Source organism: Pelodiscus sinensis, chromosome 26, assembly GCF_049634645.1.
Source record: "Pelodiscus sinensis isolate JC-2024 chromosome 26, ASM4963464v1, whole genome shotgun sequence".
In the NCBI taxonomy this organism is placed as follows: Eukaryota; Metazoa; Chordata; order Testudines; family Trionychidae; genus Pelodiscus; species Pelodiscus sinensis.
The window spans coordinates 9,682,577-9,701,831 of record NC_134736.1 but is presented as its reverse complement, the minus strand read 5'-3'; the positions used below and the strand labels follow the sequence as shown (position 1 = coordinate 9,701,831).

At 45.5% G+C, this 19,255-nt stretch overlaps 1 protein-coding gene across 5 annotated transcripts in view; it reads left to right on the top strand.

The window, feature by feature from the left end:
- KIRREL3 (kirre like nephrin family adhesion molecule 3) overlaps positions 1 to 19,255 on the top strand; it is a 779,733-nt gene that overhangs the window by 113,601 nt on the left and 646,877 nt on the right. The window lies entirely within an intron of this gene.

The following is a 19,255-nucleotide window of genomic DNA, read 5'->3' as shown; positions in this document are numbered from 1 at the left end:
AGCGGCCAGTGTAGATAGCTGGCAAGTTTTTCCAGAAAAACTGATTTTCCGGAAGAACTTGCCAGTCTAGACACAGCCATAGAGTACAAGGCCAGAAGGGACCCGAGTTAGCAAGTTAGAGAAATGGTCAGAGGTAAACAGGATGAGGTTTAATAAAGAGAAATGCAAAGTGCTCCACTTAGGAAGGAACAATCAGTTCCATACATACAAGATGGGAAGCGACTGTCTAGGAAGGAGCATGATAGAAAGGGATCTAGGGGTCATAGTGGACCACAAGTTGAATATGAGTCAACAGTGTGATGCTGTTGCCAAAAAAGCAAATATGATTCTAGGTTGTATCAACAGGTGTGTTGTAAGCAAAACTCGTGAAGTCATTCTGCCGCTCTACTCTGCACTAGTTAGGCCTCAGCTGGAGTACTGTGTCCAGTTCTGGGCGCCACATTTCAAGAAAGATGTGGAGAAATTGGAAAGGGTACAGAGATGAGCGACAAGAATGATTAAAGGTCTAGAGAACATGACCTATGAAGCCAGGCTTCATGAACTGGGCTTGTTTAGTTTGGAAAAAAGAAGATTAAGGGGGGACATGATAGCGGTTTTCAAATATCTAAAAGGGTGTCACAAGGAGGAAGGAGAAAATTTGTTCCTCTTGGTTTCTGAGGACAGGACAAGGAGTAATGGGCTTAAAGTGCAGCAAGGGAGGTTTAGATTGGACATTAGGAAAAAATTCCTAACTGTCAGGGTGGTCAAATATTGGAATAAATTGCCAAGGGAGGTGGTGGAATCTCCGTCTCTGGAGATATTTAAGAACAGGTTAGATAGACATCTGTCAGGGATGGTGTAGGTGGAGCTTGGTCCTGCCTTGAGGGCGGGGGGCTGGACTCGATGACCTCTTGAGGTCCCTTCCAGTCCTATTATTCTATGATTCTATGATTCTATGAGTGTAACCTCCTGTATAACAAAAGCCCCCAACAGCGCCCAGCACCTGAACACTAACTCCACAACTGTAAGACTAAAAGAGTACAGCCTGCAAATGCCTTACTGTCACTGTGTGACTTTTCTTATGTGCCTCCTACTATGTGTGTGCACCACATGGGTGTGATACGTAAAGTCAGCATGGCAGAGAAGTTAAGAACTGGATGGTAGCAGATGGCAAAGCCCTTTGACGATCCAGCCTGGTGATGCCCAGAACGAAAAGATCTCTCCACCATGCTTGTAGCTATTTCCTTTGACCCACTGCCTCTGCAGTCATACTAGGCTCCATGTGACAGTCCTGACATCAAGTTATGGAGACCAGAAGCTCAGTGAGGTAAGCATCTTGCCTGAGGCCACTCAGCAAGTCAGTGGCAGAGCTGGGACTGGAGCACATCTCCGGGCTACCAACGTGACACCCTATCTGCTCGTCTCCAGAGCGTTCATCTGTGGATGCCTAAACAAGTGGGCAGATAGTGTGGTTAGCCTCCCCCATCCCTCTCTCCTTCCCCATCTTAAATTCACTCTGTCGTGGTTTCTGCCTCTGGGCCAAAGAGCCCACACTTGCATCTGAAAGAGGTGGGGATTTCCCACCCCAAGGAAGGTCAATGGCTAGCTAGAAAAGAAATCTCTGTTCTTGTTCCGATGTGTGCGCTCCCTGTTATCTGTTGTTTAAGGAACCATTTAGCATCTCCATGGATTAGTATCAGTGCCCATGGGCCTAACCTGAAGACTGGAAGGCCACAGGGCTAGGGAGCTGTACAAACACATCACAAAAAGATGGTCCCTGGGTTCCCTGCCCTTTCGCTCCTCTTCCTCGGTTTTGTGTGTGGCTCTCCATCTTCACATGGAACATGAAAGCTGGGAGGAGAGCTCCTTCCGAGGCGGCCTCCACCTCGTACCCTGATGCTGCTTTGAACCCATGGTCCGGAGCCTGGTGCAGAGAGAATACTGCAGTGTAGCGCTCGTGTGAGACACAGTTGAGGTTTGTGGTGGCGGAACTGTGTGTCGATAACAGACCCGGTGTCATGGCTCCTTCCCCACTCTGGCATGATAAATGCAGAAGTGGGAGCCAGCAAATGGACTCCAAAGCCTTATCTACCAGGCTTTGGTATAAAACTTCCCCCAAAATCTTAAAAACCTAGATTTTGGGAATAAAACTTCCGCTGCCACCACCCAAATATTAATAACGAGATTAGGGGAAAGATCATTTGGGTAATCTCACCCCTATTATGAAAATCAGACACACAATTAACCAATGCCAGGTTAATAAAAAGAAAAGAGAAAACTTTTATTATTACAACAATATTCCTGTTGCAAGCATAAGGATCAGATGGAAAGGTAACAAAATATACTCATGGAGGAATTACACCATGGGCTAGAACTTAGTTAAAAAGAAAAGCCAACCATCTCTTAAGCAGTGCCAGATATCAGATCCCATATCCAACCCTTAAAACAATAAAGCCTAACGAAACTACCTAAACTTTACTCTACTTACAGAAAATGAAGAATGGTGTCTTGGAGAGAGAGAGAGACATGCTTGTCCCTTTCTGTAGCTGCAGAGAACTCACTCAGAGAGACAAAAAAAGAAAAGAAAAAACCCAAATTCCTTTGTCTCAGTTTGAAAGTCCCACCTACATTCCTCCTGGTCACGCCACCTGGCTAGGTGTAGTTAACCCATTAATCCCCAGGCTGCTGGCTAACCCTCATAATCATGACACCCGGCATGTTGTGATGTTCCTGCATGAAACCTTCCTGACGCAGGGCCCGTTACTAACCACTCAACAATGGTGCTTAAGTCTTCTCAAGTTCATCAGCTGCAATCCCACACACATCCCAAGACTCTAGCTACTCTGAGCGCAAGAAAAGTGCAACCAGCTACAGGGTCTTTTTTCCTGAAACCTCAAAAGGAATCCCCTTTAGATGCATTATAACCAAGTCCTGTACCTTGTCGAGCAAGAACGGCACTACAATGGGGAGTGTGGTTCGTCATGGGTCAGACACCCAAACCAAGTGAGTTGGTACAAAGGATTTGATCTCTTCCATCCAGTGTCCTCACCAGGAAAGGTGAAATCCTTCTCAGAGCCATATCCTAGATTCTGTAGTTGGGAAGATCCCAACTGTATATTCAGCTCTTATCTCCCATGGCTGTCAGTGGGCTACCTGAGCACAGACTGAGTGTAGGAGAGAACATCAAGCTACTACAGAGATATGACTTGACCAGGTGAATAGAAGTTTGCTTTTGGGAGGAACTACGTTTCATAGAATCATAGAACCATAGAGCTGGAAGAGACCTCAGAAGATCATCAAGTCCAGCCCCCTGCTCTAGGCAGGACCAATCCCAAATAAATCAACCCGGCCAGGGCTTTGGCAAGCTGAGACTTAAACACCTCTAGGGATGGAAACTCCACTGCTTCCCTAGGTAACCCATTCCAGTGCTTCACCACCCTCCTAGTGGAATAGTTTTTCCTAATATCCAACCTGGACCTCTCCCACCACAACTTGAGACCATTGCTCCTTGTTTCACTTACAGCCATGTGACAGTGCTGAACTGTGATGTGAATTTCCTACACTTGGTACTGACCCAGGGGCCATTTCTAGCACTGCTTTAAATGCACCAAATATATTCCTCTTAGAAACCAGGTGAACAGCAAGTGATGCCCTCCTACATATTCTCTCTCTCACAAGCTTTACACATGTGACCTCAATGGGAAATGTTCCTGATATGCAGTGGCAAAAGAGGCATCTGGCATCCCCAGTTCCAGCCTGATACACACAAGCCAAGGACTAACCTGATTCTAAGTATGTGGGACCAAGCTGTCATCTGATTATGAAGCTTGGCTGCAGAGCCCGGCTGTTCAATAATGCTCTAATTAACTACTGCAAACTTCAGAGGACCCAGCTAACTGTAATTGAGAGATCAACAGAGGCTGCAGTGGAGTTAGATGTGCATACTAATTACCGAATTATCTAACACCTGCTCTTGAGAGCCGCACCGAAATATAAATATGTTTTGCACCATAAGGAATCTGAGTCAATCTTGTACAAGAGAGGTGTTTTTGGAGGGAGAAGCAAATGGTACAACCGAGATGTTAGTTCCCTTTTTAGCCCCCGTAACCTTTCAGAGTTTGATGTAAAGACTCCTCTAATGAACTCGTATCCTTTATTTTGACCCACGGCAACCAGGCTGAGCCCGCAAGAAATCAATTAAGACGCATTCCACACATTAAATCGGATGCTCCCGTGGTAGTGAGGATGATGACGTCCTTTGGCAGACCACAGTGTATTCTTCCAGCTTTGCAAATACCATGTCAATGTCCAAAGGACACTCGATTTACTGCCTGCTCTGAAGCCTTTTGGAGAAAAATGTTTGGATTCATTTTGCAGCTGCTACAGAACTGAGTGGAGGGGCTAACTGTAGTAGAATTCAGGGCAAAAGATTAGATGGCTCCACAGCCAAATAATTTGTGGTGGGCACAGGGGGAAGGGTGAGGTTTTTGTATTCCCAATGTGTCTCCTTTACACTGGTTTGAGTTGCAATTACTCATCATCAGTGAAATCGGCCAGCAGCAGCAGCCCTTAGAAGTCACTCCCCCCTTTTTTTTGGTGAAGCAGTTTTCTTGCTGAATTTAAAAAATTGTTATTTTTCAAAACATTCCCCAAGCGGGAAGTAGAACGCATAGCGTAGTGGCGTTCTTCCCAAGCCAGACCTGTTGATGGCCATTTCTTTGTTCCCCGTCCTAGAGATTAAGCCGCTTACCCTGAGAGGTACTTAAGTGCTGCCGTTTTTATACTTGCCCAAGTGGCACAGAAATTGAGGATCACAAGTGGGGTTTTTTTAGGGAGATGGTTCTGTTTAACAGCATCTAATGTGACCTTTGACTGTTGGGAAAGTCTCTCTGCTTTGTGATGTGCAGGAATTGCAGGGCTTTTCAACAGCATCTAAAGATATTCCTGCCCCTCTGTCTACTCAGGTTATTGATGGGTCTTAGTGACAAGGGTGGAATTTCGGGCAGGTAGGGGGGGAGCAGCAGCTATGTGCTCCGGGACATTGTCAGCCGACGGTCAGGGCAGTGTGTGTGTGTATGCTTCCGAGAAAAGGTTTAACGTCCGTGTCTTTACTGCTAGGACCAGGGTCCCGTCGCAGAGGGTGGCCAGAAGGCCAACAGATGCCCCATTATATAGGAAGAGCTTATTACACCTTAGATTTTAACTGCTAGAACACAAAGTTCCTTCGCAGCGGGCAGCCTGGGAAAGGCTGGAAAGGTGCCCCAACGGATCTTGTCACCTGGGAGTGACACAGATCCAAACGCCCAAGCTCTCCCTATGTCTGTCCCTTTATGACCAGCTGAAGTTCTTTTAAATTGTGCTTGGTTCTGTTACAGCAACTGGAGGAGTCAGGTTAAAGCTTAAACAGTTACAGGTTTATTAAAAGACTTATAAAAGCATATGGTTACAATGGCTATTGCTCTATTTCTTAAATGCTAGCAAATATATATATATATATATAGGTCTTAAAAAATGATCACAGGAAAAAGGTAAAGATAGAAAATAGAAATAATGGTACCAAGTGACAGCTTAATCTTTAAAGAGCTCTAAGTCTATGTATATATATATATATATATATATATATATATTTAAACAAAGGACCACATCCAGGTACAATTTTTACCCCTTTCTGTGCCTCTCGACTCCAGCGTGTCAGGCCAGGGCCGGTCTCTCAATTCCTAGGAAAGACGAATATGAGGTGGGCGTCCCCTTGGAACCTCGGGAGATCAAACACCAAACCCGACCAGCAGATAGATGGTAGATTGACACTCAGAGAAAATGTGCTGCTGGACCCATCTTTATACCCCTGGGGCCCCGTATTCTCTTTCTTATCTAAGATGCCGAATTCTACTGGTCCGTTTTGTGGCGCCAGTTCTTACAAGCAAGTTTCAAGTTAATTTACACTTGCAAGAGAGATAACTAAATTGTGAGCACTAGACTTTTTTTTACTGGGCGAGAGATTCCTCCCCCCGCGGATGGATGTGTGTTCGTATCAATATGGGTTAAGTCAAGGACACTCCTTGGCAGCCTCTTGGTCAGCAATTGGCGTATCTCTGTTTACAGCCATTCACGGTCACACAGCCTGGGCCTTCTGCTCTGTGTGCCCTGTATGCTCCAGGCAAGCAAAAATGGATGTTACAAGGGGGTTCCTGTCTGGCTACAGACATGGCTAGCTTTTCATCCTGTTCCCTGGATGCTAAGGGAGTGAGGGGAAAGTTCTTGCATTCTCTGTGTGCCTCTCACACTTGGCTGGTATACTCTCCCCCGGTGAATGGAATGATAAGCAAGCCGCATCCCGAGCGCACCTGAAATTTCGCCCCTGCTTAGTGGACTGATCCTACCGCTACCATTGACCTCCTGGTTAGTCCAGCTCAAGATGTCCAGATGGTGGGAGCCTTTACTCAGCAAAAGTTCCATATTGTGGACTTCAGCCTTTTCCTCACCCAGTCCCACAAGCTGGGGATAATGATATATCCCAATGGACCAGCTTCCCAAGGGCTTTGGGGTAAGTCAGGTTTAATGTCCGGCTTTTGAGGCTGTACACTTCTGAATATATTATCACTGGCATTTCCATTGTGAGCCCCTTATGCTTTCTCCGCCAATATCCTTCTGGGTTACACTTTCTCCTCATTTCACCCAGTTGCAGAACCAGTCTGATGTCCCTTCAGGATCTGTCCCACCTGAGCTAGTTGCTCTTGAGACTCCCTCCTCCTAGCAGCCCATGATGCCAGCCTCTGTCACCTACTAGTTATGTTTTCTGAGAAGTCCCTGGGTGCTTTCTCCAGAGCTGCATCATGCGTTTCGGTGGAGCTCCCTGCAGCCTCTGCAAACCTACTTCCTCATCCACCTTCACCTCCCTTTACAAAACTCTCCTTTGCCGTGATGGCTGCAGCCAACTTGACAGTGGTGAGGATGTTGGTATGCTCATTCTGACCAGTATTTTCTCACTGGCATCAATTTGTCCGTCTCCATCTCTCGTCAGCTCTTTGGGGCAGGAGCCGCCTGTTTCCTCTGTGTTTGTAAAGCATAGCAGGAAGGAGAGCCAGTATATTGCATGGAAATGGCTGGGATTCCCAGATGCTACCACAATACTGAGAAACAACGTTAATAAAACCTCAGTAGGTATTCTCCATTGATGACTTTCCCATTGAACTCTAACACACTTTCTTTGTATCTCCGCCCTTGTCTCCCCTTTCCCCATTTTTATCTAGCTTCCTGCCTGTAAGAAGCTGGCAGTATCTCTTACTCATGTTAACAAAATAGTGGGGGTTCAGGGTTCTAGCTTTGGCTCTTGCACTGAGTCTGTGTGGACCTCATTCAGCAATGTATTTAACCCTATAGCTGGATCAGTGCCTAAGAGACCTTGCAGAAAACCTTCTCCCTCTCTGTGACTCAGTTTCCCTATTTATAAACTGGGGATCACATGTTTGCTAAGCCCTTTGAAAGGCTCAGATGAAAGGCACTGCAGAAGTGCCGTGTTACTATTGCCTTAGATGTCTTCAAAGCTCCTGAATGCATCTGATTAAAAATCCCTCCGTGTCTGCTTTCCCCTTTCTGCCGGGTTTCCAAAATTTCATGCTTCGCTTTTCTTCGCAGCCCATGCTGTGCCTGGTTTTTGTCTCTTGCACATGGATGTTTGATCCTGCTCATTTTTCAGTCCTCCTCCTCCAGGGGCCTAAACTTTTTTTTGATTTGCTTCTTTAATATAAATATTCCAGTGTGCAGACATAAATGGAGCAACCCGATCCACATTCTGACTCCCTGATTTGCAGAAAATCTTCAAAATGGCCCCTCCTCCCACAGAATTCTGAGTTCTCTTGGACACTACATAGGACCCAAAAGCACCTGTCAGGAATAGTCAGCATGGATTCACAAAGGGCAAGTCGTGCCTGACCAATCTGATTAGCTTCTATGATGAGGTAACTGGCTCGGTGGACATGGGAAAGTCAGTGGATGTGATATACCTTGACTTTAGCAAGGCTTTTGATACGGTCTCCCACAATATTCTTGCCAGCAAGTTAAGGGACTGTGGATTGGATAAATGGACGGTAAGATGGATAGAAAGATGGCTAGAAGGCCGGGCCCAGCAGGTAGTGATCAACATCTCCATGTCAGGATGGCAGTCGGTTTCTAGCGGAGTGCCCGAATGTTCGGTTCTAGGACCGGTTTTGTTCAACATCTTTATTAATGACCTGGATGAGGGGATGGATTGCACCCTCAGCAAGTTTGTGGATGACACTAAGCTAGGGGGAGAGGTAGATATGCTTGAAGGCAGAAATAGGGTCCAGAGTGACTTAGACAAATTGGAGGATTGGGCCACAAGAAATCTGATGAGGTTCAACAAGGACACGTGTAGAGTGCTGCACTTAGGACGGAAGAATCCCAAACATTGTTACAGGCTGGGGACCAACCAGCTAAGTAGTAGTTCTGCAGAAAAGGACCTGGGGGTTACAGTGGATGAGAAGCTGGATATGAGTCAACAGTGTGCCCTTGTAGCCAAGAAGGCTAATGGCATATTAGGTTGCATTAGGAGGAGCATTACTAGCAGATCCAGAGATGTCATTATTCCCCTTTATTCAGCGTCGGTGAGGCCACATCTGGAGTATTGTGTCCAGTTCTGGGCCCCCCACTACAAAAAGGATGCGGACGCATTGGAGAGGGTCCAGCGGAGGGCAACCAAAATGATCAGGGAGCTGGAGCATATGATTTATGAAGAGAGGCTGAGGGAGTTGGGTCTGTTTAGTCTGCAGAAGCGAAGAGTGGGGGGGGGGGTTTGATAGCAGCCTTCAACTTCCTGAAGGGAGGTTCCAAAGAGGATGGAGAGAGGCTGTTCTCAGTAGTGACAGATGGCAGAACAAGGAGCAATGGTCTCAAGTTGTGGTGGGAGAGGTCCAGGTTGGATATTAGGAAAAACTATTTCACTAGGAGGGTGGTGAAGCACTGGAATGGGTTACCTAGGGAAGTGGTGGAGTCTCCATCCCTAGAGGTGTTTAAGTCTCGGCTTGAGAAAGCCCTGGCTTGGTTGATTTAGTTGGGATTGGTCCTGCCTAGAGCAGGGGGCTGGGCTTGATGATCATCTGGGGTCTCTTCCAGTTCTGTGGTTCTATGGTCAGTTCAAACAACTCACTGTTTCCATTGCTGGAAGAATACACTGTGGTCTGCCAAAGGGTGTCGTCCTCCTGCTCAGAATCTGGTTCCCCCATCCCAACGTCCCACAATAAGGGCCAGAATATTCCAGATTATCCCCAGCATCAGCCTCTTGCCTTAAGAGCAGTCACAGACTGGATTAATCCAGGAGATATTGTACTATGCAGCTCACTCGCTTTCTATAAAACACATTTTGTCATGCAATTGCGGGTGTGGTTTTGAATTTTACACAGTCCAAGCCGTTCTTCCTGGCACATTTATGTATTTACAAGCCACTTAGTACTACTTACCAGGAGCCATTCATCTGTATATACTTTACAACAGGGCATTCTTATCCCTGTTTTATCAATCAGGAAGTGAAGACGTGGTAGCTTGCGTGAGATCCGATGGTCAAGTTGGGCGTAGGACTCCTGCCTTGTAGCTCTGTGGCCTGTGCATTATACTCTGGGCTATGATGCCTACTCTGTGCAGAATATTTCCAGTTTGAATCTTGAAGACCATGCATGATGTACTCACAAGGGCTTCATTTCCACCTCTGATATGTGTGTTCCAATCCTGGCGCTTTTGGTCGAAGCTGCACGTGTGGATCTGAGGACAGCTATGGGCCCACGGCATTTAAAATATTTGTTGTTTAAATCTCTCTCTCTCTTTCTCCTTACATTGGAGACAAGGCAAGGATTATAAACCCCTTGTAATGTTAAACTTTCCATATGCCAGCCTGAGCCTATTGCTTACTTTGAAAACCTTTTGGAACACCAGTTGCCAAGCAACCATCAGCTGTTTTTTCTAAGATTCTTACAGTCTGGGATATGTTAGTTCCTAGTACAATTGTTACATTCTTATAGATTACCTTCTCACAAAGCAGAGGGCTTTGCTAAGGCCAGACAGCTCTCTTTCTCTTTTGTTATTGTCTCTACCTTACTTTGGTACTGTCTCCTCAAAATCCACTGTCCAATTGCCCAGTTTTCGCTGATGGGCTTAGGCTTCTGAGAACTTCATGGATTCCCTTATTAGTCCACCCAATACATGAGCCAGTATAGTGCATAGAAATGATTATTTTTGCATATGAACATCTGTGCACTTTGCATCCTCACAGCCACGACACTCTGTCTGTTTTGTCAGGCAAGCTGGTCAAAGAAAGTTTTGATTTTTCAATGAGAAATCAGATGCCAAAAATTGTGTCTGAAAGATTCCCAAGGATATTGCTCTGGTACCTCCTGCAAGTTGGGCTATGTCTACACTGCAGAGGGTTTTGGGTTGTTTTTGAAAAACGACCTTTTTTCCAGAAAAAACTTCACTTGCGCCCACACTGCAATTGCATTCTTTCATAAAAAAAATTGAAAGAACAGAGGGTTTTTTCTGGCATTTGGTAATCCTCATTCTACGAGGAAGAAGCCTTCTTCTGAAAGAGCTCTTTTGGAAAAAGGCGTGTGTGGACGGGGAAGAGTTAGGTTTTTTTGAAAGAAGAGGAAAGAGGAAAAAGCACAGGTGCCCTGATGGCTACTCTGTCCATAATAATTACAGCTTACATGTGAGAAAGCGTCCATTCAGTGTGGACGCGATCTGTCGAAAAAGGAGATTGCTTTTTTGATGCACTTTTGCAGTGTGGATGCTCTCTTTTGGAAGAAGCTATTTTGGAAGATCTCTTCTGGAAAAGAAGCCTGCGGTCTAGACATAGCCTTGTAGCTGGTCTGTCCCATGTGCTCATTATCTTCTGTTAGCTGAGCGCCCTAGTCAATCTGTATTTGGAGAGGACAGGTGCATCATGAGAAATGTAATCCAGCCAGGGAGCCCAGGACTAAAGGAAAAGGAACCACGGTTTCCATGAAGCATGGAAACGTAGTTCTGTAATCCAAAAATTTCAGGGTTTCGTGGTTTGGTTTTTCAATAAAATAAATATTTTTTCCTGCATACAGGAGATTTATTTCTGCCCCCCCAAAAAAGTTGAGCCAGAAACCCAATTTTCTATCCCAAACCAGTTTTCATAAAATATTTTGACCAGTCTTCCTAACCTGATGTTTCAGAGGGGCAGCAGTGTTAATCTGTAGCTGGAAAAACTTAAAAAACAACAAATAGTCTTGCAGCACCTTAGAAACTAACAAAATGTGTAGATGGTATCATGAGCTTCAGTGGCCACAGCCCACTTCTTCAGATGAATAGAGTTTAAGAGGTCCAGTTTTCAAGTAAAAAGCACAGAAAGAGGGTTGGGGGTGGGGAGGAAGAGGAAAAAGAAGAAAAAGGGGAAAGAAATTGTCAATTAGAGTGTCCATGCTAAATTAAGCAGATAAGAATACTTAGTACCCACTTTAAGTACCCTTGGTTTGTTTTTTTATGTCATTAGGTTGTGGAATGTAGCCATCCAGCCAATATCTTTTTTTAGACTTCTGTTGTAGGAATCAAACTTGTAAATGAAATTAAGTTCTGTAGCTTCCCTGTTGAGCTGGCTTTTGAAATTGGTTTGAAATAATACAGTGACTTTGAGATCCATTAATGAGTGCCCTTGTTCTCTAATAGCAACGTGATGGACAGTGCGGTGGAAACAGAAAGGCACATGCCGTACCCTACACGCGAGGGGAACACAGTCACATTGATGCTATGGACATTATATAGGAGCATCTTCTTGCATGTGTACACTATGGTTGGACCTGGCTCTTTGAATTTCCTGTTGTCCCATGAATGGGGAATCTTTTTACTTTTTAGCCCTACTTCTCCAGCACAGTATTTACCCACGGATCAAAACTGTTTAACATGTCCCTGCAGCCCTTTCATGGAGCTACCTGGCACAGCATGAGGAATTTTGAAGGGCCGGGATTGGTCTTTTCCTTGACTCACTACATAGTTATTGGTCCACATGTGTCCACGCCATTGTTTGCCTGCAAATGTGAGTTAGAGGTGTGTGTCCCAGACACTGGCATCTGTACACAGGCCGGTTATTGAGGCTTTTTCTGTTTCTATTACAAGCTCTCCCTTTTGCCATGAATTTTACTCCCTAGCTCTTAAATAGAACTTGTCCCCAGTCAATTATAGAATCATAGAATACGATCAAGTCCAGTCCCCTGCCCTCCCAGCAGGACCAAGCACCATCTAGATCATCCCTGACATGTGTCTTAATAACCTGATCTTAAATATCTCCAGTGATTGAGATTCCACAACCTCCCTAGGCAATTTATTCCAGTGTTTAACCTCCCTGACTGTTAGGAAGGTTTTCCTAATGTCTAACCAAAATGTCTCTTGCTGCAATTTAAGCCCATTGCTTCTTGTCCTATCATGAGAGGTCAAGGAAAACAGTTTTTCCTCCCTCCTCCTTGTAGCACCCTTTTAGGTAATTGAATGCTGTTGTCATGTCCCATCTCAGTCTTCTCTTTTTCAAAATAACAAAAAAACCATTTTTTCAGTCTTCCCTCATCAGTCATGTTTTCTAGAACTTTAATTATTTTTGTTGCTCTTCTCTGGACCTTCCCCAATTTCTCCACGTCTTTCTTGAAATGTGGTGTTCAGAAGAGGACACAATACACCAACTGAGGCCTAATCAGCACCAAGTAGAGTAAGAATGACTTCTCGTGTCATGCTCACACCACTGCCATTAATGCACCCCAGAATCATGTTTGCTTTTTTTGCAACAGTGTCACACTGTTGACTCATATTTAGCTTGTGGTCCACTGACCCCTAGATTCCTTTCTGCAGTACTCCTTCGTAGACAGTCGCTTCCCATGTTGTGTGTGTGAAACTGATTGTTCCTTCCTAAGTGGAGTACTTTGCACTTGTCCTTATTAAACGTCATCCTATTTACCTCAGACCATTTCTCTAGTTTGTCCAGATCAGTTTGAATCATAACCCTATCCTCCAAAGCACTTACAACCTCTCCCAGCTTGGTATCACCTGCAAACTTTATATGAATACTCGCAGAGCTCTTTACCAAGAAGATCAGTATGATTAATCCCATTTTACAGATGCATGCCAGAGGGTCATTGACTTGCCTAATACACCCAGTGAAAGAGTTATGGATAGATCATAACTTCCCATAGTCTCATTTTTATGCACTAACCACTAGGCCAAACAATGAGCCTTTGTAAAAGGAACCAGTACTCACGTCCCATTGGTCATCCATTCAATAGTATTCTCTCAAACATGCTGGAAACCAGGCTTCTCCAAACCCTAGTCTCTCTTACCAGCTGGGGGGATGGAGAATCAAAGCAATACAAGGTTACTGGTGGGCCATAGCTCACTCATTGCTTGGGAGCACTCGAAACTCTCTCAAGCCTGGGAGTGTAACCCAATGCTGCTCCAAAGATCCACGTTGAAGCTAGTGTCATTCCAGTGACCTTGGTGCAGTCCATAGAATCACATAATCTTAGGGCTGGAAGAGACCTCAGGAGGTCATCGAGTCCAGCCCCCTGCCCCAAAGCAGGACCAACCCAACTAAATAATCCCAGCCAGGGCTTTGTCAAGCAAGGACTTAAAAACCTCTAGGGATGGAGATTCCACCACCTCCCTAGGAACACATTCCAGTGCTTCCCCACCCTCCTAGTGAAATAGTTTTTCCTAATATCCAATTTAGACCTGTCCCACTGTAACTTGAGACCATTGCTCCTCGATCTGTCATCCGTCACTGCTGAGAACAGCCTTTCTTCATCCTGTTTGGAACCTCCCTTCAGAAAGATGAAGGCTGCTATCAAATCCCCCCACACTCTTCTCTTATGAAGACTGAATAAGCCCAAATCCCTCAGCCTCTCCTTGTAAGTCAAGTACTCCAGCCCCCTAATCATTTTGGTTGCTCTCCGCTGGATCCTTTCCAATGCATCCACATCCTTTCTATAGTGGGGAGCCCCGAACTGGACACAGTACTCCAGATGTGGCCTCACCAATGCCGAATAAAGGGGACTAATATCTTCTCTAGATCTGCTGGAAGAGCTCCTCCTAATGCATCCTAATATCCCATTAGCCATCTTGGCTACAATGGCACATTGTTGACTCATATCCAGCTTCTCATCCACTGTAATCCCCAGGTCCTTTCCTGCTGAACTGCTACTTAGCCAGTTGGCCCCCATCCTGTAACAATTCTTGGGATTCTTCAGTCCCAAGTGCAGGACTCTGCACTTGTCCGTGTGAACTTCATCACATTTCTTGTGGCCCAATCCTACAATTTGTCCAGGTCACCCTGGACCTTATCCCTGCCCTCCAGCGTATCTACCTCTCCTCCTAGCTTACTGTCATCTGCAAACTTGCTGAGGGTGTTACTCCAGTTTACACCAACAGAAGCAAGATCAAAATCAGGTTCCGGCTACAATTCCCTGGAAAGTTCAGGGCACAGCTGAGCTCTGTACTGGCAGCAGATTGGTGAGATATCCCACGTAGTCTGCAAGGAGCGAGTGTGCCAAGGAAAAATTAATAGCCCATTCAACTTCGCCTACTAACCTGCCGTTAACAGAATCCCTGTGTACATGGATATATCTAGTTTGTTCTGCTCGTGCCAGCCAATTCCATTTGGGTTAATGAAAGAAATATCCCTCCTATTAGGTGCATTACAGCGATAAAGCGCCTGGGGAGAGGGAAGCCGCCTGCTTGTCAGTTGCCCGCGTATTGGCTGTCAGTTGCGCCACCAAGCCTGGCTGCTTTTTTGCTATTTTTATTTTCAGCTGTGATTGACAGCTGGAAGGCTCTGACATTCTCGGCACAAACATCCAGCCTGTTATTATGCTTGCATTAACATTTTGATAAACACACTGTGCCGCATTGAAAAAGTAATGACATGTCATCACATCACTGCCTCATCAAGGAAACTTTCCTGTGTAATTGCACCGTGATTTACCCAGGTACAATGCATGTCTCCAGAACAGTGGTTTCTGTCTCGTGAAAAGTTTACACTTGCTCTTAAAAAATGCACAAGATCCTTCTCCCATGGGGCTTTCTTGGGCTGAAATAAACTTGGCAATGTAATTTAGCTTTCCATAAATATGCTTGGATTTTGCATAATCAGTATTTAATGCTCAGTGTAAATATGCTGTGTATTGTATCGGCAAAGCTATCAAGCAACGTGTCTGATGACTAGAAAAAAAAACAGAATATTGTTAAGTCAGGTTTCTGCATTAACCGAAGAACCCTTTTGCACTTATATTGATATCCGTGCTTTTCATAATGACATCTAATTTTATAATAAAGAGAGCTGAGCTGAAGCGCTTCAGTGCAGTCTCTAAAATATTGGCTATTTCCTCGCTTCTAAAGGACTCTTCAGATGTGGCACTGAAAGAGGTATTATCCAGCAGAATACAAATAATTCCAAGAAATTTTTTTCCCCTTCAGAACCAAGCATGGCAGGGGAAAAGCTCACTGATCATCAGTCAATAGGCCTCTCAAGACAGGTCTTGAAAGACTTGAATGAAAGGGCGCGAAAAAATATATGTTATTTTTTCTGTGTAAGGAGAGATTCAAGTTGTCAATTAAACTATTGCTTTAATATCCCCCACGCTGTTCTTTCAGGCTATTAGAGATGTCATACACAAGCCAAGTATGCTACCCTGGCTGGTCTTACCCCTTACCACCTACGCCTGGTCTACACTAGTTGATAAATTTGAATGAAGATACGCAACTTCAGCTATGTTAATTGCATAGCTGAAGTCGAAGTATTTTAACTCACATTTTGGCACTGTCCACATTGTAGGAAGTCGAAGGGAGCACACTCCCCCTGCAACTTCCCTTGCTCCTCATGGAAGCAGGACATCTAGCATCACCCTCTCAGTTCGAATTAGCACGTCTTCACTAGATCCGCTAATTCGAACCCTAGAAGATCGACTGCAGCTGCTTCGATCTTCTCTGTAGTGTTGGCATGGCCTTAGAGAGTAAGAACCTGCTGTTGCTATCTACTAACGGAATGAACACAGTAGCTTATGTGGCTTTCAGGTTCTGTCTCCACTAGTGGGCATTGCTGAGGTCGAGTGTTTAATGTTCCATCGAGGGTTTTGCTAGCATGCTCAGAGTTGAATGGAACACCAGATCCAGCAAGGGGAAGGTTTTTATCCCATTAGAACTGGCTGGACATTGCAAGAAGCAACTTGCGAACATTTTTCACCAATAAAAGTGGGGTCTGCAAAGAGATATTTAGAGTTTAGATCAGTCTTCTGGGTTGGTGGGCTGGGGAGCAAGTGGTAGAAATGTGGACAAAGCATTCCAGCTTCGGGTGTGAGAGAGCGTTCGTCATTTGTAAATTCAGATCCAAATGCATATCATTCAGTAGCCTCTTCAGAAACGTCAGCCATCCCATCTGGGAGCAGAAAGCCATACTGCATGACCAGACACGTGCCAGGAAGAGCTGAAAGGGCTTTGTCACCAGCTGAAGATTGTTCCATTCAAATCAGTACTTGGATCCTACCACACACTCTGAGATGCTGCTCTGGCCACTTTTCTGAGGAGCACAAGTACTGTAAGTGCATCCTAAGGCACTTGTACTCTGGCTTTTCTCCAGCATAGCGCTCACCCACTGATCCAGGCTACTTATTGTGTACTTGTGAATGGGAAAATGTTCAGGGCGGGTTCACTCACAACAACGTTCTCAGGGCTTTCCAGCAGGGACCTGGAGCACAAAGCATGCACCCTCCCTTGCCATGACATAGGTGTCCTCCTCCTGCAGAGGCAGTGATGGACCGTGATCAAATACAAGCCAGTGGGGCACTGGTGGACCGTGATCAGATGCAAGCAAGCCTGTGTTAATGGCCTCCCTTCCCCCCTTCCGTCTACAGCCTTTCAAAAGGGTTTTGTTTTTCCAAGAACAAACGTTTTCACCACCTACTCCCCGATTAGGCAGGTGAAAAATCTTTGCAGGTTGCTTTTTGCAACATTCAGCCAGTTCTAATGGGATAAATTCTTCCACATTTCCTAGGCTATGTTGCATGGAGAAGGATAGGAAGAAGTCTTGGTCCATGTCATGGAGGTGCTCACGTGGTATCCTTCCATGCTCTGTGGGCTGACATGGCTGGTGAATCTGCTGTCCCTCTTCGTTCCTAGCAGCAGAGAGATGCTGGCAGCCCCCCAAAGCTGGGGTTATGGGCTGTCTGCATGAGACTCCTGCTCCTACACTGCAGAATCACCCGTTCCAGTGCTTTTCAACTGTCCCCATCCCAGCACATACATTTGCTTCCCTTGTCCCAGCCACCCAGTCCCCTGTGTACAAGCCACATGCTTGCCACGCTGAGGTCATCCCGTGGGCTTATCAAGGGATCAGCACTGGCTGGATTAAGCGGCCCCGCGTGTGATCCAGTCAGGAGCAGGGGGAGAGGAAAGCTGCTGGACTTGTTCAGATGGTGACTTCAGTAATAAGAAGCATTAAAGATGGACTGGGAGGCCTGTATTTCCAAGTGTGTTTAATGGTTTGATAATGCGATGCTAGTCTATATTAATCCTCTAAGGAGATTGGTATTAGCTCAGCTTCAACACTAGACTGAACAAATATATTAACAGGATGTACCCTGGCTCGTACACAGAACATCTGTATCCAACATCTGTATGTTTATGATTATAGGCTTGTGCCCTATATACAGAAATTAGATCTGGTATTTTACCTTTAGAGCAGCTGGGATAGGTTAATCCCCCCGGACATGCTGCCGGTGACAAAGAGACGGACGCCAGGGCCAGTGCTGCATGATGCAGCACTCAAGAGGTGATGAGGGGGAGAGCATTACCCCAGGGAGGCCTAGCAGTGCCTTGTATCAGGCCCTCTCTTATAATTCCACTTTGGGCTTTAGCAGATGTAGCTCCATCACTGAAAAAGGTGCTGGGTGGGAAGTAAATGACGACACGTAGGGTTGGGGTTTTTTCAGTTTCCCATTTAACCTTCTGCTTTGTCTTCTTCTGTGGGGGACAGCTCCCTTTACATCCCTCTGAGAAAGAGAAAACAAACCCCTCCGCATTGGGTTCACAGCGGTGAGTGAAAACATCTCCGCGCCAGGGTGCTTTGCCGCACGGCTTCCAAGCCTCCTCCTGGACATGAGGTGATGCATCCCACCTGGGAGCAGAGAGTTTTAGTCTGCCTTTTAGCCAGGCAACAGGTCCTGTATCCGGCTCCTTGTCCCTGGGTACACACTTCACACGGCACTTGCAGGATTGGAGACTACAGTTAGAGCCCCGCACGGATTCCAAATTTGTATCCGCATCCGCAAAAATGAGCCACAGACACCTGCATTCACACCCACAGATGCAGATACCCACAGCTATAAAGTGGATATTGGCAGATCTGCAGGGCTCTACCTACAGTGTCTGCTCATACCTGCTAATCCTGGGGTTAACACATCCTGTGCCATTTATCCCGCCTCAGCTATTACTTGGTAATAATGAACATAAGATTCCCCTTTGTCTTTCCAGCGCTTCATTTTCCTTTGGCAGTGAATTTACATTTAAATATGGGTTTCTGTGAACGCTTTATAGAGTTGCAACACTGGACAGAAATAAATGGTTTAAAATGCATTTGTCATGCTCTTTCATCCTGTTTCGATTTTTTTAATCTTTCTTACAAAAGAGAGGTTTTGGGGGGCTTTTTGGAATGCATTTTTCAGTAATAAAGGAGCGAGCAGTTCTCCCCTCCTAGAGAAATTGTACTGCACTGAGATTAGCAACAGAATTTGTAAGGGAAAAATACTCTTTTGTGGGGACCTGAATACTGGAAGGGAAGTCGCTATCTGGTAGGATGGACAAGGTCCCCGTGGAGGAATCAGGCCTTTTGCCAGACCCTGGACAGTTTGCTACATTGGTCTGTGTCTGATTCTTTATATGTAAAAGTTGTTTATTGATACTCAGCTGCCTTGGTAAAGCTCTTAGAATGCATGGGTGAGATGGCCACAGGAATCTGGTATATAGCCTATCTGCGAAGGCTGTGGAAAGCAAGTATTTCAGACCAGTGGGGCAGGTGAAGGCAGATGGTTCTGCCTTGTTTCACACATCCCCCAAAGATTTAATTGGGGGATGTGTTAATCAGCCCATGCTTCTGGGTTTGGAAAGTTGTGCCGAAGTTCAAAGGGCAAGCTGCGATGTGGTGGGGCTGCTGTCTGTCTTGTAAGCCAGTGCTGTCTCCTAGCTGTGTTGTTTGATTCATTCCACATGTGTA